This window comes from Pinus tabuliformis, chromosome 4_1 (assembly GCF_031772625.1).
Source record: "Pinus tabuliformis cultivar Carrire ecotype Pingquan chromosome 4_1, CPIR1, whole genome shotgun sequence".
NCBI lineage: Eukaryota > Viridiplantae > Streptophyta > Pinopsida > Pinales > Pinaceae > Pinus > Pinus tabuliformis.
The window spans coordinates 916,764,119-916,790,587 of record NC_142303.1 but is presented as its reverse complement, the minus strand read 5'-3'; the positions used below and the strand labels follow the sequence as shown (position 1 = coordinate 916,790,587).

Below are 26,469 nucleotides of genomic sequence, written 5' to 3'. Positions count from 1 at the left end.
ATAAAAAAAAAAAAAAAACAAAAAAATGTGTATTTCTTATTTAAAAAAAAAAAAATGTAATAATTTTTTAATAAACATAGATATTTTATTTAAAAAAAAATTAAAATTAATTTTTTTTTTTCAAAACAATCTATTTTATTATAAAAACAATTTTTATTTTTATTTTTATTTAAAAATAAAATTATTCAACATATATTTTATATTTAAAAAAAAAAAAATTACATTTACATTTTTTTTTTAACAATGTTTTTTCTATTAAAAAAAAATGAAAATTACATTTACTTTTTTTTTAAAGAATGTTATTTTTATTAAAAAAAAAATGAAAATGAAATTTTTTTTTTTTCAACAATTATTTTTTTATAACATTTTTTTTTGTTATAATAAAAAAAAGTTTTTTTTTTTTTAAATCATTTTTTTTTAATTTAAAATTTTAAAAATTATTAAAACAAATTAAAAATTTTAAAAATTATTAAAAAAAATTAAAATTTTTAAAAATTAAAATTCATATTTTAAAAAAAAAATAATGTGGCCCTCCCCGGCGCCCGTGGCTGCGCTACCGTGGGCGGAGGGGCTTGGGCGCAGGCCGTCCGCCCACGGCAGCACCGCCACGGGCGGCCGTGGGGCGGGGCTTCGATTCCCGGAATCGAAGCCCCGCCCCCCGGCCGCCTGTGGCGGCGCTGCCGTGGGTGGAGGGGCCCACGGCCCCTCCGCCCACGGCAGCGCCGCTACGGGCGGCCGGGGGCGGCGTTGCCTTCGGCGGAGGGCCTGCGCGCGCCCCTCCGCCCACGGCAGCGCCGCCACGGGTGGCCGGGGCGGGGCTTCGATTCTCGGAATCGAAGCCCCGCCCCCCGACCGCCCATGGCGGTGCTGCCGTGGGCGGAGGGGCCGTGTGCAGGCCCTCCGCCCACGGCAGCGTCGCCACGGTCGGCCGAGGGGCGGGGCTTCGATTCCCGGAATCGAAGCCCCGCCCCCCGGCCGCCCGTGGCAGCGCTGCCGTGGGCGGAGGGACCTGTGCGCAGGCCCTCCGCCCACGGCAGCGCCGCCACGGGCGCCGGGGAGGGCCACATTAATTTTTTTTTTAAATATGAATTTTAATTTTTAAAAATTTTAATTTTTTTTAATAATTTTTAAAATTTTTAATTTGTTTTAATAATTTTTAAAATTTTAAATTAAAAAAAAAAATGATTTAAATTTTTTTTTTTTTTTTTTTTTTTTTTATAACAAAAAAAAAAATGTTATAAAAAAGTAATTGTTGAAAAAAAAATTTTCATTTTCATTTTTTTTTTAATAAAAAAAACATTGTTAAAAAAAATGTAAATGTAATTTTCATTTTTTTTAAAATAAAAAAAACATTGTTAAAAAAAAAAATGTAAATGTAATTTTTTTTTTTAAATATAAAATATAGGTTTAATTTTTTTTATTTTTTTCTAAATATAAAATATATGTTGAATAATTTTATTTTTAAATAAAAATAAAAATAAAAATTGTTTTTAATAATAAAATAGATTGTTTAAAAAAAAAAATTATTTTTAATTTTTTTTTTTAAATAAAATATCTATGTTTATTAAAAAATAATTACATTTTCTAAGGAATTTAGACTTCTGTGATCCATAACATTGTTTAGATAATCTTCGGCAAAATCACATAACCAATCTTTTGTGATCCAAAGACTAATTACATTTTTTATTTTTAAATAAGAAATACACATTTTTTTTGTTTTTTTTTTTTATAGTTTGAATTTTTTTTTGTTTTTTTTAATATTAATTTTATTAGTCTTTAAATTTTTTTCATTAATTTCTATTTTTTTTTTAAACTAGTTTGTTTTTAATTTGTTTTTTTTCCCCAGTTTTTTCTAATGCTTTTTTTGTTTTTTTTTTTGTTTTTTTCTTTTATGGTTTGTGAAATAATTTTTTTAAGATTTTTTGTTATTTTTTAAATATTAATTTTACTATTTTTAAAATTTTTTTTATTCATATTTTTTTTTTTTTTAATTAGTTTGTTTTTAATTTTTTTCTCTAGTTTTTGCTAATGTTTTTTTTTCGTCAATTTTTACTGACTTATATATATATATATATATATTAATTTTGTTTTTTTTTTTTTTCCAAATTGTTTTATGGTTTATAAGATATTTTTTTTAACATTTTTTATTTTTTATTTTTGTCTTTTTTTATATATAATTTTTTATTTGTTTTTCAGGGACAATTATTTCATTTGGATTGAAAATTTAATTAACGACGTTTAAATATGTAAAATATCGAAAATGAAAAATATCGACCTTCTTCTTTAAATATGCAAATCAATAAAAACCTCACTACAGAAAAAATAAAAATAAAAATAAAAACAAGAAAATATGAAGAGGAAGACCACTTCCAAAATTATTAAATTTACAAAATAATTATTTACATTTCATACATTAGAAAAGTTAAAGTCAAAAAAATAGGTTTTTTAAAAAAAGGGTTTGATGCAGAATAACCACTTTTTAAAATGAGCATGAAAATCACTACCATTCTAAAACGCAATGTACATAACAAGAATTTAAAAAAATTAAAGTGCCAAAAACTATGCTCTAAAAAAAACATGTGTATTCTGCATCACCCCTTTTCAAAATCGGGTCACTTTTTTGCTATCTCTGCAAAACGGGTAACAGTATCAGTTCCCATTTCAAAGTTTACATTGTTCTACCTCTTCTTTCACTTAGAAAGTCTTACTAGCTTCCTTCATTACCTTGGTAATTCTACCCACATCCTTTGTGGAATTACCTTTGTGAGTTTCAAAAATACATCTGTAGTAACAAGTCTCCTTCTTGCTACATATGCCTCACTAAGCTTTTCTCCTTTGAACTCAGTCTTTTAGCATCTCTCTGGTTCTTTCCTTTGGAACCAATTGAGCACTCCTTGCTCTAGATTGCTGCAACCTTCACACCTTCTTATGTTGTCACTTGCATATCAATGTATAAACACACATTCTCAAATCAAAACAGAACATATCATCTCGCCTTCAAGATCTCAGCATGATCTTGTTTCACCATTCCACCTGTACCTTGAATGGATTGTCCTCTGTCTCTTGCATCTGCAAGTTCTGCTACACGTACCCTCTATGTGCCTTCTTTCTGTCAGATTAGAATTTGATCCTTCCTTGCTTGCATAAGCATCTTAACACATAAATTCTTCTCAATTCTTTCACATATAATTTCTTTGTTCTGTTTAACACCAATTGTTTCAATCACAATTCTGCTCTGATACCAAATGATGTAGGCTTACCCCGCTTACACCCACAATATGCATGTAAAATGCATAAATACATTTTTCCCAGGAATTTAACTCACCAAGGAGTCAAATCTTCACCCATCAATGGTTAAATCCCTATTAATCAACCCTCAAGCCTTCAATTATGACTTTATTAAAGCCTTCATCAAATCCCTCCTATCGGGACTTTAAAACTCCTCATAACCTTCCTTAACCCTTATACAACCTTCGTTAAACCTTTAACCACACATATATATAGCCTTCCCTCCTTTAACATTAGTTTTATATATTTATCGCATGAAATCCTTATCTCCCATGATAATGTTGGATTTACATATAAATTAATACATAAACCTTTTGTCGACGTTATTTTCCTTTACAAACCTTTTACAAAGGAAGTAACCCACATACACACAATAATTTACCTTTTCGCCTGATACGACCTTTGCATGTCTTTAGAGGTTCTGCCTTTATCGCAATTGGGTATCAGCTCATTTGCGGGTCACATTAGTGCACACTTCCTCCCGCCTCCGATAGGCGAACATATTCTGGATCTCAAATTATTAAACACTGCCACTATAACTCCATTGAGTCTGCTCTTTCAGACCTTCCCATTAGTGCCTTGCGATCTCCGACCACCTCCGATCGCCGATCAGGGCTTTATCGCTATTGGCGCATCGACATTTCATAGTCCACCAACCTTTGACCTCTGTCTAATGCAATTGTGATTAGATCATGACTGTTGATCAGTTCTTGATCCAACAGTTGATATCCTTTCCCGATGCAAAGTCATATGATAGTCCTTCACTGTTGATCTACACTTAGGAGATCCAACGGTCTACCATGAATTCAGATAGACAACAGGCATGGGGGTTAACCAACCGATAAAGCGGTTTTCCCTCACTCCTCCACTGTTACGTGTCCTCTAATTAGTGGAATCGGAGCCAAAAGGTAAAAACCACTTATGGCTTTCCTTCTGCCTGAAATCCACTTCTCTGCCTTTGAGAACTTCTCTTCACCAATTATCCTCCACGCTCCTTCAACATTCGAAGACCGTCGATCTATGAGATCAATGGGTTTTGTTTCTTGTTGCCTGCGCCGTTGATCTTCAAGATCCAACGGTTCTTATGCTTTGACAACTCACATCTTCCTTAGTCCTTTTCTTTGTGTTTTTCACTGTTTCTTTAGCATTTCCTCTGTGGTTCAGGCTTGTTCAAAGGGTTTCATTCTTCCGCTTTCGTGGTTAAACTTCTTTGAGCTTAACTCTTCAGCGAATTCTCACTTCACTACCTCTCCATTTCTTCACTCCATTTCCTCAATTGGATTCAAAGACCCATGATGATTCCTGTGAATCATTCTCTCCTCTACATGTTCTGCATAATTCTGCCTGCAACCCTATTACAGAACCTACGAATTCATATGTAATTCATTCATAAAATACTCATTTCAAACATTTACACAGCTAGGAATAAACCTCTGTATACATAAGTATAAACAAATGATTACATTTGAGACTCTGTGTCTCTCACAGGCCTAATCTTCAACTATTAGTGGCCTCCTCCTTTCACTCTGCCCATAGGCTTACATTTATACCAGAAAGGTTCTTTGAACTAATTCTGGTTCAAATCCTAGATCTATTGAACTGACTCCTAAATGTCCTCTATCCTCTATGTCCACTTCTAACTTCATTTAATTCCTAAGAACTCTCTCTAGTTCCTCGAATCATGAACTGCTTTAAGAGTTATAATTGACTTCTAACTCTTTTGTCATTACTAACCACTCATGTTCTCCTTTATTCGAGAGCATTTACAAGATATCTCACATTATCTAATTAATTTCTATTCTATGCACTCAAAAGCCTAAATATTACATTAATTCATCACTTAGGAATCCAAATTCCTTAAAATACATGACCCCCCTATGTCTACTAATTTACAAGGATTTTCCTTGGGTTGAATGCTCTTGCATCAACTTGTAAAGAGAAATCATATGCACCATAGTGGAAGAGAAAAGTAGAAATTGATTACTACTTCTTGTCAACATTCTTAACATTAGCCCTTTGTTTTTTTTCCTTATAGACGTGGCTGACACTATGCGTTGGTGAAAATAGTACAACATGGTGCAAATGCCAATATGCAAAATTTCCCACATGCGCAATTGCAGGTATCCTCGAATTATTTTTTGGAATTAGTGCTGCAAAACATGGAAGTTTTCATTAGGTTCCTTAGCTAGAAATCTGTAAATATGTTCTTTTTCCTGACAGTGGGTCCTCTTGAAGTATTCTTTCTTATCATGTATTTGAGTACACCTTGTACATCGATTTCTGTGGAAGATATATAAGAGAAAGGGTACTTTTTCTTCATCCAAGTGATTAAAATTATTTTGGATTTGTATTTTCTTTCAATTTCAATAGAAAATGGTATTTTTTCTTTAGAAAACCATCTTATCTCCAAGATATTTGTAGTGGTAATGCTTCTATTTCTCTTGTTACCCACTTTGATTCCTCTGGAATTGACATTACGTGCAATCAAGGAAGACCGTGTAGATATGTAGAACTCTCTTCACTTGAAGATGGACGCTTGTCGAGAACCACTTCTTGGTATGGAAAAAAAAAGCCCAGACATGGAGCCTAGTGCAAATAAGAACACCATTGAATCTCTATATTTTAATAACCCTGTGTCAAGCATGTCAAAGGACAATATCAATGAATTGCAGGGGTAATCAGAGGCTTTGCCCCTGTTTCATGAATTTAAGGAAATGAACCTATTCTATTAGTTAAAGGAGAGGGATTTGTCTAGAAAAAGAGAAGACAGATACGAGGAGAAGTTTTCAATTTTCACCAAGTTGTGGTGAAAGCCGATTTTTAGTTGTTTTTTGTAGTCTTCTTCCCTGGGGTTGGTTCTATGGGTACATTTCTCAATAATTTGGCACAAATAGGACTGGATGAAGGGCTATCAAAATATCATGATCCTATTAGCAATAATTGGTGCTTGCAACTTTGTTGGGTGTCTTGGCAGTGGGGTTGGCTCAGAATATTATGCCAAGTTTGTTGTTTTGGGATTATCATTTTGTTTTTCTTATGAAAATCTGTTAATCAGTGAGATGGATATATTATTTTTTTGATAAGTAAAAAAGAGTTATTTCATGTGATTAGTTTTACTTTTTGTTATAACCGTGGATGCTAACACATGTAGGCAAAACTCCATTCCTCAGACAGTTTGGATGAAAACTTCATAGGCTCTTATGATAGGGGCTTTTCTATTATTTGCCTTAGATTTTCCAGGATTTGTTTATATCTCCTCTTTCGTACTAGGAATTTGACATGGAGTAAATTTCTCTGTAATGCCTCCTACAGCTCTTGCTCTCTTCAGATTGAAGCACTTTCATAAGATTTACAATTTCCTAACAATATGGAATCCACTGGGAGCTTTCCTCTTTTCTAGCCTCCTTGCTAGATACATATACGACCAAGAAGCTCAAAGGCAGCCCAGATATTCCTACCCAACAAACATCAGTGCCGCCAATTTTGATTGTTTGGGGCCTAACTACTTCAGGCTTACATTTCTTATCACGGGATGGTTGTGTGATTTTGGGGTTCGGGTGAGAATTATTCTTATAATCCAGATAAAGCTAGTTTATGAAACACTATATAGCTAGGGTTCCTTTTGCATTTCTGAAAAAACAAGTACAAAAGAATCAACCTTGGATAAAGCATAAAAAATATGAATCTCATTCAACATTGGTAGACCTTTTCAGGTTCATGTAATGACAGTTATGCTATCAAGCAAATATTTTTTTTGAAATGAGGTTGTTTGCTTAACAATTGTTTAAATTCTAATTAGTTTTCAAAACCTTATTGTTGTTACTCTTGTTCTATATTTGAATGTACCATTCATATTAAATATATTTCTAGGTGGGGTGGAGAGTAAGGTTTGTATAGTTATCAGATAGGGTTAAAGGAAACATTTTCCAAACTCTTAAATCTGGGGCTTAATCCCCCTTCCAAAAATTGATCCTTAATTGACTCTGAAATATAGAACCATCTTCTACATCGACAACTTGTAGAAAATGAGACACTGTGACAATCCTTCCCATTTTCAAGTTTTTATGAAGGACAAGGACAATAATTTTACTAATATCATCTATGTTCTCTAAAAACTGGTGTAAGTTGCGTAGCTTTCACTAATGTAAGTGAAAGCTGAATTTTGGCTGCTTCTTGTAGTCTTCTTTCATGGGGTTTGTTCTAGGGGTACATTTCCAAATAATTTGGCACAAATAGGACTAGATGAATTCCTACCAAAAGATCACGATCCTATTAGCAATAATTGGTGTTTGCAAATTCGTTGGGCACCTTGGCGGTGGGGTTGTCTCAAAATATTATGCTAGGTTTTTTGTTTTGGGATTCTCATTTCGTTTTGTTTACGAACGTATGTTAAATAGTGAGATGTGTATACTATTTTTCTGATAAATAAAACATAGTTATTTCATGTGATTAGTTTTACTTCTTATTAGAATAGTGGATGCTAAACATGTAGCCAAAAGGCCATTCCTCAGACGGTTTTGGTGGTAGCTTCACAACCTCTTATGATAGGGAATTTTCTATTCTTTACCTCAAATTTTCCAAGATTTGTTCATATCTCTTCTTTCGTAATAGGAATTTGATATGGAGTATAGTGCTCTGTAATGGTTCCTACAACTCCTGAGCTCTTTGGATTGAAGCACTTTGGAAATATTTACAATTTCCTAATAATAGGGAATCCATTGGGAGCTTTCCTCTTTTCTGGCCTCCTTGTTGGATACATACACGATCAAGAACCTCAAAGGAAACCTAGCTATTCCTACCCAACAAGAATTAATGCCGCCAACATTGATTGTTTTGGGCCTAACTAATTCAAGCTTACATTTATTATCATGGCATGGGTGTGTGATTTTGGGGTTCGGGTGAGCATTATTCTTACAATCCAGATATGGTCAGTTTATGAGACTCTATATAGTTGGGGTTCCTTTTACATTTCGAAAACAACAAGTACAAAAGAATCAACCTTGGAGAAAGCATAAACAATTTGAAGTTCATTCAACATTGGTAGACCTTTTTAGGTTCATGTAATGACAATTATGCTATCAAGAAAATATTTTTTTGAAATGAGGTTGTTTTCTTAGCTAGTTCTTTAAATTCTAATTATTTTTCAAAAACCTTATTGCTGTTACTTGTGTTTTGTATTTGAATGTACCAGTCATAGTAAATATATTTCTGGGTGGGGTGGAGAGTGAGGTTTGTATAGTTATCAAATATTATTCTCATAAGAGGGGCTTTCTATTAGTCCAAGAGATTCAATATCTTGAATGTGTGCAAAATTACAAATGCCAATTTCTTCTTGTTAAACTATGGGCTCCTCCTGTTTACTTTTATGGCATAGTTTCAAGTCAAAGAATTGAGTTTTCCCCATTCACTTGATCCCTATGCAAAGATTCTTGAATTTCCTTTGTTAAAAACACAACCAATTCTTATCCAAGTTTTATAAGTTTTCCTCCCAATAATGCCACTTCATAGAGAGATAATGGTGTATAATGGTGTATTTTCTTTAATGTAAACTACAAGAGTATTTCAAAATACTATAAGAATGTAAAGAGGGGAATCACAATGAATTGGAACAAGACCTAGACGACTTGCAACCAATCCCTTGTGCTCTAATTTTCTTGTTCCAAATCTATTATAGTTCCTTTGCAGCTCTGCTTCACCTTTCTGACTACCCTCCACCAAATCTTCCTTATACAAACAGAGTAATACAAAAAAATCTAGAATAAATTTGATTGAATATTATCTAGGAGTTGGTTTTTGTCTCTGAAAGGGGCTTAACACATCTAGCAAACAAAATTGGTTTAAGCAAGATGTTAATAATCCTTAGTAGGGTAAAGAACCATCTTTGAAATTAATACCCAAACCAAGGTTATTATCCTCAACCAAAACTCAACCTTTAGGAAACACAACTATCTATCCTTCTTATAAATTTTAAAGTTAATGGTTAAACATTGATTTTGTAGCTTACTCCAAATACAAATGAGCAGAGGTCAAATATATTCTATTTTCCTACCTAGAAACTTAATTTATTTAAAAGTAGGGCTTCCAAGAAAAGATTTTGCCATTGTAAGTTCCAAACACTAAAATATCTCATTCCACCCAAAGATATCATTGAGGACAGTATTGATAACCAATTGTAAGAATTCATGATTCTCATTTAATAAGCATGAAGTTACAATGCATCCAACCTATAAAAATGCATATCCATTAAAATCATGAATAACTTGTAGAGTACGTGGATGTTAGTTAATCATATATAAATGAACATATTGTAAATATATCAAATTATAGAAGTACAATAGTTGTAATCATATCTTCAGTTGTATTTGAAGATATAGCCTACAAAATATCATTGTCACCGAGAAGACAGAAAAGCTCATTATTGTTGGTATGACACATTATCCTTTGTAATGATGAAATGACTAAGGTAGAAATAAATTACTAATATTTTTTACAATAGCTTGAAGTGAATAGCTTCTAGGTATAGGGTACATGAATGGTGTGCCATGAATTAATCCCCAAAAATTATAGAAATAAATTATCAAGATTTATTAAGCTGGACACCAAAAAGAAATTTTCATTAATCTCACAGATTACTTTTGTCTTTTATGTTATATTGAACTATAAAGTAAGCGAGATACTATGAATTTTAAATTAACTTGGACATAAAGGACAGGACGACATATCTCTTGTTTCTTAACTCCGTGGACATTTATGAGATGAGCATTAGATTGTTTTCAATGTCATAGGATTCATTCTAGGTGACTATACATGCATAGACCTTTGTCACTAGATATTAAAATGAAGATGCATAATGCATTCTACATATTTCCAATATGCAAAATGAATTTTGCACCTTTTGTGGACATTTTTTGGCCTATTGATTTGCCAAATCCTTTCACATTAAGACTATAAATTCCTTTACACAAGGAACCGCATTCAAACCACCAATTCTTTCTTCTCTGCTTTTAAGTTCTTTCCCTTTAATGAAATAATAATTCTATGTTTGATCTCAATTTAAGAAATATTTCTAACAACTTTATGGATTCCATATTTGTATTTCCTATCCACAAAAATCTATTATGTTCAAGCCTAGAATATTTGCATTCTACATGCACTTTTCATTTCCAATAATATGGATTTAAGTGCAAGTAGTGAAAAGAATAAAGAAAAAAATCCAAAACACAATGATATCAGTATATAAAATAAGATAAGCGAATTTGACTAAAACCAACTTGTAGGAGGCCATAGAGGACAAACAAATTCATTAAGAAAAAGGGATAACAATACATGTTTCTCTAGATATTTAGAAGAAGATATAAGTGAAACATTCCCCATATGACCAAAGTCTACATCATAGCCAAGCATATAAATGTAAAGCATCTTCTAGACATATTTCTTCTTTTCATATGGCGTCAAACCTTGCCAAAAAGCATACACATTAAGATTAATAACATGCATTTAATGACTACTGTAAATTTACAAACAAATTGAATTGTAACAAGATCTAATTTTCACCTTGTAATCCACATCAACAATATGTTTTTCACAAGAGACCATCACTTCTTGCATGATCCATGCAATACCAATGCTTCATGTATGGTCCATGCAATTTAGAATAATGAGTTAATTGCAAAAGCAACATGCCTTGACTTCATGTCTAATGTTGCAACTTGCCACCTAGTTGAGGAAAGAAGAACAAAAAAGGGCAACAAAAGTGTATAAAGTTGTACATAATATTAAAAGGAAAGTTAAAGGTTTTGTGAGACCACACCTTTTGCAACGTCCTTAGGAGAACAAAAATATGAAAGAAAAATTGGTCGGCATTTAGGAAAGTATAATGAGTTAAGAAGCTACACCAGACCTTTGAAGAGGAGAAAGATGTTTTTTTGTAGCATTGATCAAGTCTTCACTAGAGAGGAAATATATTGGAGACAAAATCCCAAGGTTTATTGACTAAAGCAACATTAAAACACCATTTTTTCTCATAAGATAGCAGTTTAGGAAAAAACATAGAAAAATAAACTTATAGGGAAAAACAAGAAACATGAAAATAAAGATGGGAAAAGAAAAGAGTAATTTGGAAATTTCCTAATGGAGATAATCCAAGAAACAAGGTTAGAATCAACTAGACATTGCACAAAAACTACCAAATTATTGCATACAGTCATAACAAGACACTGATGAGAGAAGTGATGATTTAGGAAATTAGGCAGGTAATATTGAATAGGGAAGAAAAAAAATCTTCAGGGCTAAATTGGTTTTCTACATCGTAATTAGAAGTTGTGCAAGTGCAACATCCAGTAGAAAAGCACAAGATGGTTAATGATGTGCCCCTTCTAGCAAGTTAAAATACTTGAAAGAAATTTTATAGCAAAAAATATGGGAAAACCCTCAGATCGAGTACTTGTGGAGCATCCAGTAGAAAAGCACAAGGGCAACATCCAATAGAAAAGAAAAAATTGGTTAATTATGTGCCCCTTCTAGCTAGTTCAAATATCTAGCGGTGATGCTATCAAACGTTTTCTAAAAATATATTCCCTTGTCACTCTTCTAAAAAAGAAAGGGAGTACAGAGAAATATGAAAGCATTAATCTTCTACCAAGGGACCGAGAGGAGAAAGGGAAGACATAAATGTGAGAAAATATTCTTCTACCAAGGAACCCATGTTCAAATCCAAACATGCATAGAACCTTCAAATTGATTTATTGGTGGAGTTTGACCATATTTCATATCCAATATTCATTCAAAAAAATGTTAGGTTGTGTGAAGTGATAAAAATACATTGTACCTACAGAGCCCCAGGGGAGAATGGAGATAATTTCAAAATACATTCATAAGTATGATGAGCTTCCTTCATGTCTCCAATAAAATAATGTATCTGCATCTTCAACAATTTACACTCTATCTCATATGGTTCCACTACCGTCATTATGTAAAGGGTTTTCAGGATGCCTTTACATCATGCTTCATCATCCCGATATGACACAAAATCTTGAGAGAGTTCTTGTCATTGGAATGTTCTTTCAAATGTTCAATGGTTGAAGCTTCCCCTCCATCTCCATCCACTTATCCTTTTGTGAGTTGTGTGGGGAGAGTGGGAATGGAAAAATAATTTGGTAGGCTAGAAGCACTATTAGGAGATGTAGTGGGCAGTGGATAAGTACAATAGCAGGGTGCTCCTCCACAAGCATATTTAGACCTGCATAGCCTCAAGCTGAAGGCATTAAAAATAACCAAAAATCTTGTCAGTAAGAATAGGGTAGCAGACTCTCAGATCCTTTGCTTTTCTTCCAATGGTGCCGAGTCTCACAAGTCCCTAAAAATGGTGGTCACTAACTTGGCTAATTTATTACTTTTAAATCCTTAAAATTGATTTGGGTTTTGCTTGGAATGTACAATCCCTCCAGCTTGGAAAATTGGTTTCAGGGTTTGATCTCAGTGCATCCCTGACACTAATTCTACACCACCATAGCCACTTCGAAGTCAATGTGGTATGTATTTTGTTTGGTAAAACTTTCAAGTTGAAAAAGTGGTTGCCGTTAATCCGACGACCAAAAGAAGTAGAATGTGCAACAAAATTGTCTTGCTTCTCCTAACACGTTCTACCCTTCCCTTCCATACACTCATTAATGGATGCCCAAAGTTTACTAATTGAAAAAATTACAACTTGTAGGAAAAAAGAAATAAAACAAAAATCCAATTCGCAGAGTGAAACTAGATTCAAGAAAACCCAAACCCCACCGCCATTTGAGTGCAAATGATGGTTAGGCGAAGAACTAAGGTTCGGGGAAGTAGGAAAAAGTTGTGCATAACCTTTGAGGATGACGAAAATGAATGAATATAAGAATATCCATGTCATCATGACATGGGGAGAAATTTGAACGCAATAAACTGGAAACCCAGTATAGAACTTAAACGGTCCCCCTACTTTGAATGTTTTCACAAAACAATCCATGGAGCCTAAATATGGATACTTCCCACTGGCATCGGGTTTCATATTTTGTATATGAGTCTTCGCATAATCAAAGGGCAGACTACATGCAAATGAAAAAAACCCAGAAACAACACTTGCACCAACCACAATTGTAGGGTGTCCTTGAAAAATTCTACAGACTGATCATAAGAAGCAAGCATACCCATATTTAAGGCCATTGCTTAGAAAACTATTGGACCCACCCCTTTCCATAGGGCTAGAAATCCTTTATCGCCTATAATAAAGTATCGTGCATGGAATGCATTTTTGTAATTTTGTCTTTGTGTAGCAGGAAAAGTTGCATCCTCCTGCATGTGAATGAGAGGTAAATCTATAGGACTTCCAACACATGCCCCAATAGCTCCTGTTGTCAATCCACAAAGAACCTTCTGAGAGAGAGATAGTGGTTTCCCATCATTAGTGTAAATTGAGTTGTTTTTCAATATCCTAAATGATCCAAGACGTGTTGTTGTATAGGTTGCCTATCTTAACAAACCAGCTAATAATCCCTTGTAAAAAGCATCAAAGCCCTCGTCCCTTAGCATGTTATCTGCAACATTATAACCTAAACCTTGACCCAACTTGTAGAATTTTTCTCCAAATCAACTAGCTTTGATATCATGTAGAAATTCCCACTATAGATCAACAGATTATGCAATATACTAAAACAGAATACAAGATCTACTTCTACAACACTTTGCGGAAGCTTAATCGAATGAGCAAGATCAAGAGAACACATATAACTAAGAATGAGAAATCAATCACACATAACATAGAAGATATAACCTGGGGAAAGCCTTAGCCTAAAACCCCACTCTCTATATTATCATACATAGGATTTATACAAAGCCTTAGCTCTCACACAGCTAGCTAGCTCTCAGTACAATCCTCACAGATGAAGGTGGAAATACATCAGGATTACAAAAAAACTTAGCTCTCATAGCTAGCCAGCTCTCAGTACAATCCTCTTAGATGCTCACAAGAAATCAAGACTTATCCTAAGCCTTCTCCTCTGCCCTTGAAGCCTCCTATTTCCTTGCGCAATTTTTCCTGGGTGGTCTTCCTGTTACTAAGTGTAACACTGATCTCTCACATTGATCTCACACCCTATAAAACTGCACAATCCTCAAGAAACCTTAATCCTTCTACTTGGATGATTTTTCTTTATAGGAAGAATCCATCCAATTGATAGTACACTGTCCCTCCTGTGATCTCAACTGGGTATTTCTCTGAACTGACATGCATGATTTATTTATGAGAGAATATTCAGTTATCTGAAGTGCAGCAGTTACATGCATGCAAGCATTAACTAACTGAACTCACATTAATTTAAACAAACTGTTTAAATCAAATATAACTTGACTTGACTTAGTTAACTGAGCCAACTAATTACTACTCAAATTAGAACTCATCCTTATCTCTTTAACTGATGGATAAATTCCTCAATTAATAGATAAACTATTGCATGCCCTCACATAGACTTTAAGTTTGGTTTTCCTTAACTAATTAACTCAAGATGAATTAATTAATTAATTTACAAACTGTTGTTAATAGCAAATTCTAATTTTACTTCCTATTTTAGTCTAGGGACTGACTAAAATTAGGAATCCATCCCGAACTGCTAAAAATAGAATGCTATTTTTAGCACTTCCATTTTTCATTCCCTGTTGGCCAATCCAGCACTGGTACCTGTTGGGCCGTTAATATATCATCATTATTATTAGTTTTTAACACCTATTTAATCCATTTCTACTCTTCTTTATCATGATTTATCATATAATTCCATTTTATAATTTTTTATGCTTTTATGGATAAATATTATTTATTCTCCTTTATTTTTAATAAATTGATGATTATGCATAATTTTACCAATGATGGTTTATTAATAAATTGGTTGTAACATTACTCACCATTTTTAGCCTCCAAGATATTTTCCAGATTGAAGATTTGATCTCCAGCTCATCCTTAAATGTGCCAACTCAGAAATTCACTGGAATAAGAAGTGAAGATTTTGCATTGGACATTTTGGGCAAATGGAGAAGAATCTGGAAAATCCGAAACATTTGTTTTCTCTAGAACGGACCAAATTAGTTTTGCAATGAGCAGTTTTCCCAAATTCGGTCCGTACTAAGAGAAATAGAAGGTTCTCTTAAGACATTTTTCCCAGATTTGTTGTGTGGCCATTTTCTAAATTATCCCAGTTGCAATGCCAAATTCAACCTGTTCTTCTTAAATGATTGATGGAAAGATATTTCAGATATGATCTTGCTTATCAATTTGTTGAGGACAATCCGATTTTGTAATAGAAATCATATTGTAATCATATATGTTGTAACTTCTCTCCGCTCTCTGTGTATTTAAATGATAACAAAGATCAGAGAATGGGATGATTGATTATTCATGATGGAATAGATTATGAGAGATTAAGTTAGGGATTATTAGAGATAGGATAGGATAGGATAGGAGAAAAGGGGGATTGTTGCATTACCATTGTAATTCTCAAGGCTTTTGCTGTTGTAATGATTTCATAGTTTGATGATTAATAAGTAAAAGGGTTGCTATTCATTCGTCTTATCTGAAGTATCCCAGCAGCATTCACTGGCGGCTAAGGGCCCAGCCTCTGGTGGATTAAGCTGCTGCTGTGTATTATATCTTTCTGATTTCTGCAAGTGTGGTTTGTCTAATGATTACCTTCTGCAATTGAATCGCGTTGCCATTTTCTTCCATCATAACAAGATTATTATCCTTTATAACTTAAATTGTTATGCTATTCATTAAAGTTCCACTGTTCACTTCAGATTTTACTGTTCATTATATATTGCTGATTTAGTTACATTTATAGTTGCTGTGTATTTCTAATTAATTAGCTTTGTTGTTAAGTTCTATTTAAGATTTCTGTTTAATTATAGTAATTTAGCATTACTGTTCCTTTCCATTAATAATTCATTTATGTTAGATGAAGCTTTGCTATTCAGTTTTTCAGTAGACTTAGTCACTGTTCTTTTTATGCAAGGATTTGATTTCATATTTTAATTGATATTGCAGCAAGTGTTTTTAGTAAGCATTTCCAATCGAATTGTTATTATTTGCTTTAGTGTGGAGTGTAAGATCAATAACTGTAAACGACATTGGCTATCGCTACCTAAGTTCTCAGATTGTGGGTCCTGTTTATGTTTGATTTCATTTATATCAGTTGACAGAGGAAAGAGTTATCACTACTGCATCCTTGACTGATAAATTGTTGTAGTTTTCTGAGTGAGTGATCTAAGTTTCAGAGTGTTAAGTTTATTTTAATTGTAAGTAGATTTTATTTCAAGCATTCATTTATCTTTGCATTTTAAAGCACTATACTGCAAAACATTACTCTTGAGCAAGTGACCGCCTCAAACTGAGTACAATCTTGAGATAAAAAATCGTCCCTGGGTTGACAATTAATGTGAAGATAATTAGGAGTTAAAAAGACACCTTTTATCACCCAACATTTTGGCATCGTTGTCGGGGAGAGTGTAGCCATTTATAAAGAGTAGTGTGCATCTGATGGGTGCCTGTTAGGAAATAATTGGGTATTAAAAACGGCAGGTAAGAACCTGCGTACGGAGCATATAAAAGCCCTGCTCCCCTGCCCGCTTTCCAGCAGAATTGTTAAAGAACTTAGGATAGAAATAAATGTTTGAATTTCTGTGTGAATGACTACAAAAAAAAATAGAAATTTTGAAAAACAAATCACATGATTTCACTCAAGTGGTGATGTAAGCACCACCCATTTCACTAATCAATTGACAGGAACATCTGAAGAAGGAGCTTCGAAGAAACACATGAAGAACATCTTCTATTATGATAAGAAATGGCTCATATTTCTACTTTTGAATTCCCTATCAAAGATCTAGGAGGAGTGACACAAATGCACATAGTTCCCCCATATTCTCTACCAAATTTTCATGGTTTGACAAATGAAGATCCAGATACATTTTTATTTGAGTTTGAAATACTTTGTAGAGGATATGATTATTGTACTAATGATCAAAAGTTGAAAGTGTTTCCTCTTACTCTAAAAGGAGTAGCTCTCTGATGGTTCATGAGCTTAGGTGGGAACTGCATCCAAATGTGGGAGGACATGAAGAACATATTCTTGAAGAAGTACCAAGACTATTGCAAGGCCGATGAAGATATTTTCAATATGATACAAGGTGAAGATGAAAGCTTAGAAGACTATGTAGAGAAATTTCATTACAACCTTCAAAAATCAAAGCATAAGTATTTGGAAAAAGAGATCTTAAAAACACTCCTTCTTAAAGGAATCAAAGATGAATTTTTAGAACTCTTAAATCTGATAGGAAAAGATAATGTTTTTCAGTTATCATATGATGATGTATGTGAATTGTGCATAAGGTATTCAATAGGAATCTCCAAGGCTGGTAAGAATTCTAGAGAATTTTCTTCTTTCTTTTCCAAATCTGCTACAAGAACAGGAGACATAAGAGCTGAAATCAATGTTTTATTTGAAAATTTTAAAGTCGATTTTATTAGCTCTCTAAGTTCAAAATTGGATGTTTTGCAGGTTCAGAAAAATCAAGAATTTGATGAAGTTTTTTGCCCTCATTACCGAAAGGAGCATCCCATAGATAGTTGTTCTTCCTTATCTAGGATGGAAGTATCATTTCAAAGAGACGAGGAAGCCACAACAAGGTCAAAACCATGGAAATCGTGGCCTACAGGTATGGTTCAAAAGACTTCCTCTCCATTCTCTTACTTGCATAATCCATTATGGAATACTAATGTGTTAGGGCAGCCATGTTAATTTCAATATAACCACCACCAATCTTGTCTACAAGTTTGGCATGGTTCATCTTATGATTTCATGACTACTCTCCCTCATCCTGTAGCACAAACGCATCCTCCATATTCTTCACCAACTCTTCCACAACATCTTGCTTGCCTATCAAAATCATCCACTCAACCCAATCAACTACATTATCAAAATGCTCCATTCCGTACACAATTTATTGTTCAACTCATTCCACATCCTCACCATAATAAACTAGTACAACATGCTTACAGTGCTGAATTGCAAAATTTAAGGAACAACACTTTTTTTTGGGTGTATTTTTTGCTGTTCCTTTTAAGGAACAACACTTTTTCGCATTTTTTTTTTGTTCCTTTTAAGGAACAACGCTTTTTTTGGGTGTATTTTTTCGCTATTCCCTACAGGGAACAATACTTTTTCGTATCTATTTTTGTTGTTGGCGTGAATTTCCTTTGTTGTTCCTTACATGAAACAACATTTTTTTTAGTGTTTTTGTTGTTCCTTCAAAGGAACAACACTTTGGGAGTATTTTCAAGAACAACCCTTCCTTCCTCTTGTGGGATTATTCCTAGTTCATCTCAACCACATTTTACTGATTCCCTTTCTTGGCATGAAGTACACTACTTTTATGAGGACAAGAATTATGGATTCTATTGAAGCGAGTTAATATCATTCACATTATGATCATTAACACGACAGCTCCTTGATGATATATTATTTTCAAAAGGGACACAATTATTTATATACTACTTTACTGCATTATTTTCTACTGTATATGATATTGATTGATCATCTTAATACCATGCTGGTTCTACCCTTCCTCGTTATAATTTTCTCTATCTGTACTGAATGAGATTATGGTTATATTTTTTTTTTCTATTGACATGTTCAACTTCTTCCACCATCCCTGCTCTTAAGGAGTACTGAGCCTCCCTCTTTTTATCATAAAAATGTGTAATAACAACAAAATTTTTCTCGCAGATGGAGGATAGGGGGTCTCATTACGAGCCAGCCTACCATGTTCATAAGGCTATAACAAAGTGACATTCCCATTATGGCCACCACACCAGGGTTATGATCCATTGGATAACCAAATTATCCTTGGAATAGGAGGTCTCATCACGAGCCAGCTTGCTCACTTTTGTTACATTCTAGTGAATGGCAGTGTAGTTATCTAGTTATCATGCCAGCACACTGATCTCTTCTATAGAACAACACTGGAACTCTCTAGTTATAAATTGAGGATCCTGGCTCATATGGGTTAAAAAGCAACCCTACCGAGGCTATGGATGCCTACTGGCAGCAGAGGCTTTGCTTATGGTATTGAAGTTATATCTTATCATCAATTATTACTATAATACCCTTTTCTTATTTTCTTTTTTTTTATCAGAGAAGTTATTTACTTAATTTTCCTTGTTTTGAACCTTTATGCATGAGAAATTGTTTTCAAATCAATCACATCATTTTCAATTAGAATACCGTCAGCAAGGCATCTTTTTGGCATATTGTTGTCCTTTTTCTTTTTTTCATAGCTTATCATCAATCTAAAGCGTCCTATCTCTTATTCATAACTATCTTTACATACTCTGCTCTCATTATAACCATAACTCTCACTGTCCTATCATTTCTATGTATACTCTGCTTCATTTACTATTGTATTGTTCATTCCCTTGCCTTGCCGTCAGCATAACACCTTTCATAGGCTTTATGGTCATGGAATCCCTTTTCCAATTGGAGGGGGGAATGTATGCATTATGGGATAGCATGCGATATGATTACTGCACTCTGCCATAACTTGTTGATTTAACAAAATATTAGTATTACATGTATACAAAAGTTTTTCTGATTGAAAGTTTTGCATGCATCTTATTTGTTGCTATTCAAAACTAACACTGTCGATTCAGGAACATTGTATGAAAAATAGTGATTTGTTTACAGGATAAAAACAAGTATGGAGGGAAACTCTATTCGCAGCATGACCACACTATTGCAACTAACAGAAGAGGCTCGAGCAACTCGCGAACATGAACAATTGTTCAAACATGATGTGCTTGTCTGGATTCCACCTTTTGCATCACTTTCAACACCAACTTTGCCTACATCAGCTTCAACAAATTCCAGTCCATATATGTCATTCCACATTTTTCTTTTTGGAGGTAAAACTTGTGGTAAAATAACATAATTTCTGATTTATTACGAATTTAGGAGAATTTCATCAAAATCCATTTTGAGCATTATTTATCATCCTTCATTCTCCATCTTAACCACTTCCCATTTTTTCAACGACATATCATCTTTCAGTTTGGGGGAGTGTTGCTTTGATTCATTTCTTTCTTATGACCATATCATTAATATTCTTTATCATCCATTGATATTCTTATTCATTCTCAACACCTCCCTTATTCCATGTTGTTTTACACCAAGCATAGAATTCCACAGATGGTAGCGACCACCTCAACTTGTTTTCTAGCATTGCATGAGGGCATGCTAATTTTTCAGTTTGGGGGAGGCATTGCTATGCATGATAGATGTTTTCTACTTTCCTTCTCATTTAAGGCATACAATTTCATTTTTACACAGTGCAGAAATTGATTTTCATAATATTTTTAAAACTATGAACTCAATTCTTGTGATTTCTGGAAAACACAGAAGTATCATTAAAATATACAAACCCATAAAATTTCAAGTTAAATTAGTTCGTAATATTTCGGAAATCATGCATTCTCACCTACAGCCATTTTGTTTATATCTCATGATCCGTACATCAAAACGATCTGATTTTTGGATCATAGAAGCATTAATATAGTAGAAATCTACTTGCAAAATTTCAGCAAAATCTGGTTTGTAGTTTTTGAGAAAATGGTTAATGAAGTTTGCTATCACTTATATCATATTTTGTTGCAACTTCATATACACATAAGTTGGATGTTAATGAAAAAATTGTTACACTTTCATCGACATTGCTAAAATTGAATATTCATTATTTGAGGAAGAATTCTTTTTCTCCATCCATTTCATGAGTTGGGATGAACAAATTTTTTATTGCTTGGTTAACACATGGGTTTTGTCTTTGGGTTGCATGAGGACATACAATATATTTAGTTTTTTGTTGCATGAGGACATGCAATATATTCAGTTTGGGGGTATGTTGAGCCGTTAATATATCATTATTATTATTAGTTTTTAACACTTGTTTCATCCATTTCTACTCTTCTTTATCATGTTATTTATCATGATTTATCATATAATTCCATTTTATAATTATTTATGCTATTATAGATAAATATTATTTATTCTCAATTTATTTTTAATAAATTGATGATTATGCATGATTTTACCAATGATGGTTTATTAATATATTGGTTGTAATATTACTCACCATTTTTAGCCTTCAAGATATTTTCCAGATTGAAGATTTGATCTCCAACTCATCATTAAATGTGCCAACTCAGAAATTCGCTGGAATAAGAAGTGACAATTTTGCATTGGACGTTTTGGGCAAATGAAGAAGAATCTGGAAAATCTGAAACATGGGTTTTGTCCAGAATGGACCAAATTAGTTTTATAATGTGCAACATTCCCAAATTCAGTCCGTACTAAGAGAAACAGAAGGTTCTCTGAAGACGTTTTTCTCAGATTCGCTGTGTGGCAGTTTTCCAAATTATCCCAGTTACAATGCCAAATTCGACCTATTCCTGTTGAATGATTGATGGAAAGATATTTCAGATATGATCTTGCTTATCAATTTGTTGAGAACAATCCAATTTTGTAATAGAAATCATATTGTAATAATATTTGTTGTAACTTCTCTCTGCTCTCTATGTATTTAAATGAGAACAGAGATCAAAGAAGGGGATGATTGATTATTCATGATGGAATAGATTATGAGAGATTAAGTTAGGGATTATTAGAGATAGGATAGGATAGGATAGGAAGAAAGGGGGATTGTTTCATTACCATTGTAATTCTCAAGGCTTTTTCTGTTGTAATGATTTCACAGTTTGATGATTAAGAAGTAAAAGGGTTGCTGTTCATTCGTCTTATCTGAAGTAGCTTAGCAGCATTCGTTGGCGGCTAAGGACCCAGCCTCTGGTGGATTAAGTTGCTGCTCTGTATTATATCTTTCTGATTTCTGCAAGTGTGGTTTTTCTAATGATTACCTTCTGCAATTGAATTGCGTTGCCATTTTCTTCCATCATAACAAGATTATTATCCTTTGTAACTTAAATTGTTATGATATTCATTAAAGCTCTATTGTTCACTTCAGATTTTGCCGTTCCTTACAGATTGCTGATTTAGTTACATTTATAGTTGCTGTGTATTTCTAATTAATTAGCTTTGTTGTTCAGTTTTTCAATAGAATTAGTCACTGTTCTTTTCTGCAAGGATTTGATTTCATATTTTAATTGATATTGTAGCAAGTGTGTTTTAGTAAGCATTTCCAATCGAATTGTTATTATTTGCTTTAGTGTGGAGTGTAAGATCAACAACTGTAAAGGACATTGGCTATCGCTGCCTAAGTTCTAAGATTGTGGATCCTGTTTATGTTTGATTTCATTTATATCAGTTGACAGAGGAAAGAGTTATCACTACTGCATCCTTGACTGATAAATTGTTGTAGCTTTTTGAGTGAATGATTTAAGTTTCAGAGTGTTAAGTTTCTTTTAATTGTAAGTAGATTTTTTTTTAAGCATTCATTTATCTTTGCATTTTAAGGAACTATATTGCAAAACATTACTCTTGAGCAAGTAACCGCCTCAGACTGAGTACACTCTTGAGATAAAAAGTCATCCGTGGGTTGACAATTAATGTGAAAATAATTAGGAGTTAAAAAGACACCTTTTATCACCCAATAGTACCCAAACTACTATTTTTAGCAGTGCTATTTTTAGAATTTCTTGTTGCAATTTTCAACAGGCCCTCTTGACAAGAAAGGCTTCCTCTAGAACCCGATCCTGTACCTTCAGAATGTTTTGCATGCAACCCTTATACCAAGTGTGGTTGCTCCAGCGACTCTTAGAAAAAAAAAAAACTCCCAACTGACCTCTCTGTTGGGCTAGAAACATACTCTGATGTTGAATTTCTACCTGCTACTGACAAGTGCTCCTTCTATGACCTCTACGCCACTGCAAGATCTCCATGCATCTTGCACCATTGCACACCTCTCTGTGCCATCCTGCACTGGTGCAACACACTTGTGCCTCTTGCATTGCTGCAGCCTGCTAGCTCTACACTGTCTTGGGATTCCTGCATTGCAACTCTCTCTTTCGTTCCATCCGCATCTGTCTCTACCCAATCAGTCAGTCCTGCTACTCCTCATCGGGGCTTCTGTAGCAAGGTCGAATCAAAGAGGTTGGGTACCTCAAGGATCCTGCCCCTCCTCCTTGGGATGATCACTCCACATCGCCCCACCTCCTACCTGGAGGTATGGTTGCATGTGATCCCTCTGCCCACCTGGCTCGAAGTTTCCCCCCACTGGAGGTCTTTGCATGAGTGGATGCCTCCACTATGTCTCCTCTCGGATTCCCCTGTTGTGGCTGCTCCACAACCTCCTGAAGCTGCTGCACCAATCGTGGCTCCTCCACAATTGTCTGAGACTTCTTCTGGTGCTGCATGTTGAGAGGTAATATACTCTCTCTCTCAACCACCAAGTATCCATCAGTTGCCTTGCTCCTCAAGGCTTTGCATGCATCTTGAACCTCAAGAGAATATAGGTTCTTGACCCGTGAACCAATTCACTTCACCTATCTAGTGATGTGTGTCTAAGGAAAACCTTTCCCTTACTGAAAACTACATCATAGTCTCTGTCTTCCAGCATCACGATCGACACCAAGTTTCTCTTCAGTCCTGGTACATATTTGACATAGGTCAAGGTAAGGCAAGCTCCATGCTCCCTTCGAAAAATAACTGTGCCTACACCTAAGACACTATACATTTCATCATTACCCATCGCTATGAATATCTGGAGATCTTTCTCCTCCAAAGTATTGAACAAACTCTTGTCGCCGATCATGTGGAAAGAAGCTCCACTGTCAAGAAACCAACCACTTTCCACCATGGATGAAACCATGCATTTGAACAGTGTGAAATCCAACTCGAACTGTGAAGCAAGTGCCTCACCTTCTGATCCTTCCCTGGATCCATTCTTGGATTTCCTCTGTGGACGATTTGTAGCAAAATGGGCCACCTCATGATAATGAAAGCATCACACTTTCGATTTGTCAAACTTATTCCCACCATGAGAAGAACTAGATTTGGAATGAGAAACCTTCTCCTTCCCCTTCTTCCCCTTACTCACTAGGGCACAATTTTCTTCATCCTTCATGGATGAAGAACCATCTCTAGTGCTTCTTCTTATTTCCTCCTGCATCAAATCCGACCAAAGTCATTCCCAATTTGGCAGTTTCTCTCTTCCATGAACTAAGTCCTGGTAGCTATGCTAGCTCTTAGGAGGACCGAGGAGTGCAAGACTCACCATGTCATCATCAACAGTCGTGATCCCTACACTTCCAAGCTCATCCCTGCATGTGGTGAGCTTGTTCAGATACGTAGAGATCGTGTCACCCTTTTCACACTTGATCTTTCGAAGTTTGTCTTTCAGTGCCATATTGCTCTGGTCACTGCTATTCTGATATAGATATTTCAATGTTTTCCACATTGAAAATGGTGTCTCTTTCCCATGGAGACTCGAGACTATGTGATATCAAACTCCCTCTAGAAGTATTCCTTCCTCTAGCCACACATTTCTTCCATTCAGCCAATTCAGTTGCACCAGTCGGCTTGGGGTCTTCTTGATCAATGAAGTCCTTTAGACCATTATCTTCTAGTACTGCTTCCATGTGATCCTTCCAGGCTATATAATTCAAACTTCCATCAAGGGCATATTCGAGTCTCAAACCATGGAACGCCATAGGTGAAATAGAGATGTGATAAGAACTTGATTTCTATATTCAGGAATCACAAACTTAAACTTCTCCCTTCTTGTATAATGTTCTGCCTTGATCACCTGTGCTCTGATACCATGTAGAAATTTTTCTACAAAATCTCACTCTGATACCATGTAGAATTTTTCTAAAAATCAGCTAGCTCTGATACCATGTAGAAATTCCCACTGTAGATCAACAAATTATGCAATATACTAAAACACAATACAAGATATATTTCTACAACACTTTACGAAAGCTTAATCGAATTGAGCAAGATCAAGAGAACACATATAACTAAGAATGAGAAATCAATCACACATAACATAGAAGATATAACCCGGGGAAAGCCTCAGCCTAAAACCCCACCCTCTGTATTATCATACATAGGATTTATACAAAGGCTTAGCTCTCACACAGCTAGCCAGCTCTCAGTACAATCCTCACAGATGAAGGTGGAAATACATCAGAATTACACAAAGCCTTAGCTCTCACAGCTATCCAGCTCTCAGTGCAATCCTCCTAGATGCTCACAGGCAATCAAGACTTCTCCTAAGCCTTCTCCTTTGCCCTCCAAGCCTACTATTTCCTTGCGCAGTTTTTCCTGGGTGATCCTCCTGTTACTAAGTGTAACACTAATCTCTCACACTGATCTCCCACCTTGTAAAACTGCACAATCCTCAAGGAACCTTAATCCTTCTGCTTGGATGATTTTCCTTTATAGGAAAAATCCATCCAATTGATAGTACACTGTCCCTCCTCTAATCTCAATTGGGCCTTTCTATGAACTGACATGCATGAGTTATTTATGAGAGAATATTCAGTTATCTGAAGTGTAGTAGTTACATGCATGCAAGCATTAACTAACTGAACTCACATTAATTTAAACAAATTGTTTAAATCAAATATAACTGGACTTGACTCAGTTAATTGAGCCAAATAATTACTACTCAAATTAGAACTCATCCTTATCTCTTTAACTAATGGATAAATTCCTCAATTAATAGATAAACTATTGCATGTCCTCACATAGACTTAAACTTTGTTTTTCCTTAACTAATTAACTCAAGATGAATGAATTAATTAATTTACAAATTGTTGTTAATATCAAATTTAAATTTTACTTCATATTTTAGTCCAGGGACTGACTAAAATTAGGAATCCATCCTGAACTGCTAAAAAATAGAATGCTATTTTTTGCACTTCCATTTTTCATTCCCTGTTGCCCAATCCAACACTAGTACCCAAACTTCTATTTTTAGCAGTGCTATTTTTAGCACTTCTAGTTTTAGCATTTCTTGTTGCCATTTTCATTGAATGCACACCTTGATCATGTCCATGATATGGATGACACATGTGGCAATCATTGTAGAAGCTCCTCCATTGAAAAATGGCTTCACTGTATTCCACACATTGCCTGTCTTAGGCTTCTCTTCTACCAT

General features: G+C 34.6%; 1 pseudogene; it reads right to left on the bottom strand.

The window, feature by feature from the left end:
* Positions 1 to 553: 553 nt before the first annotated feature.
* On the bottom strand, positions 554 to 26,469 carry LOC149179145 (uncharacterized; annotated as a pseudogene).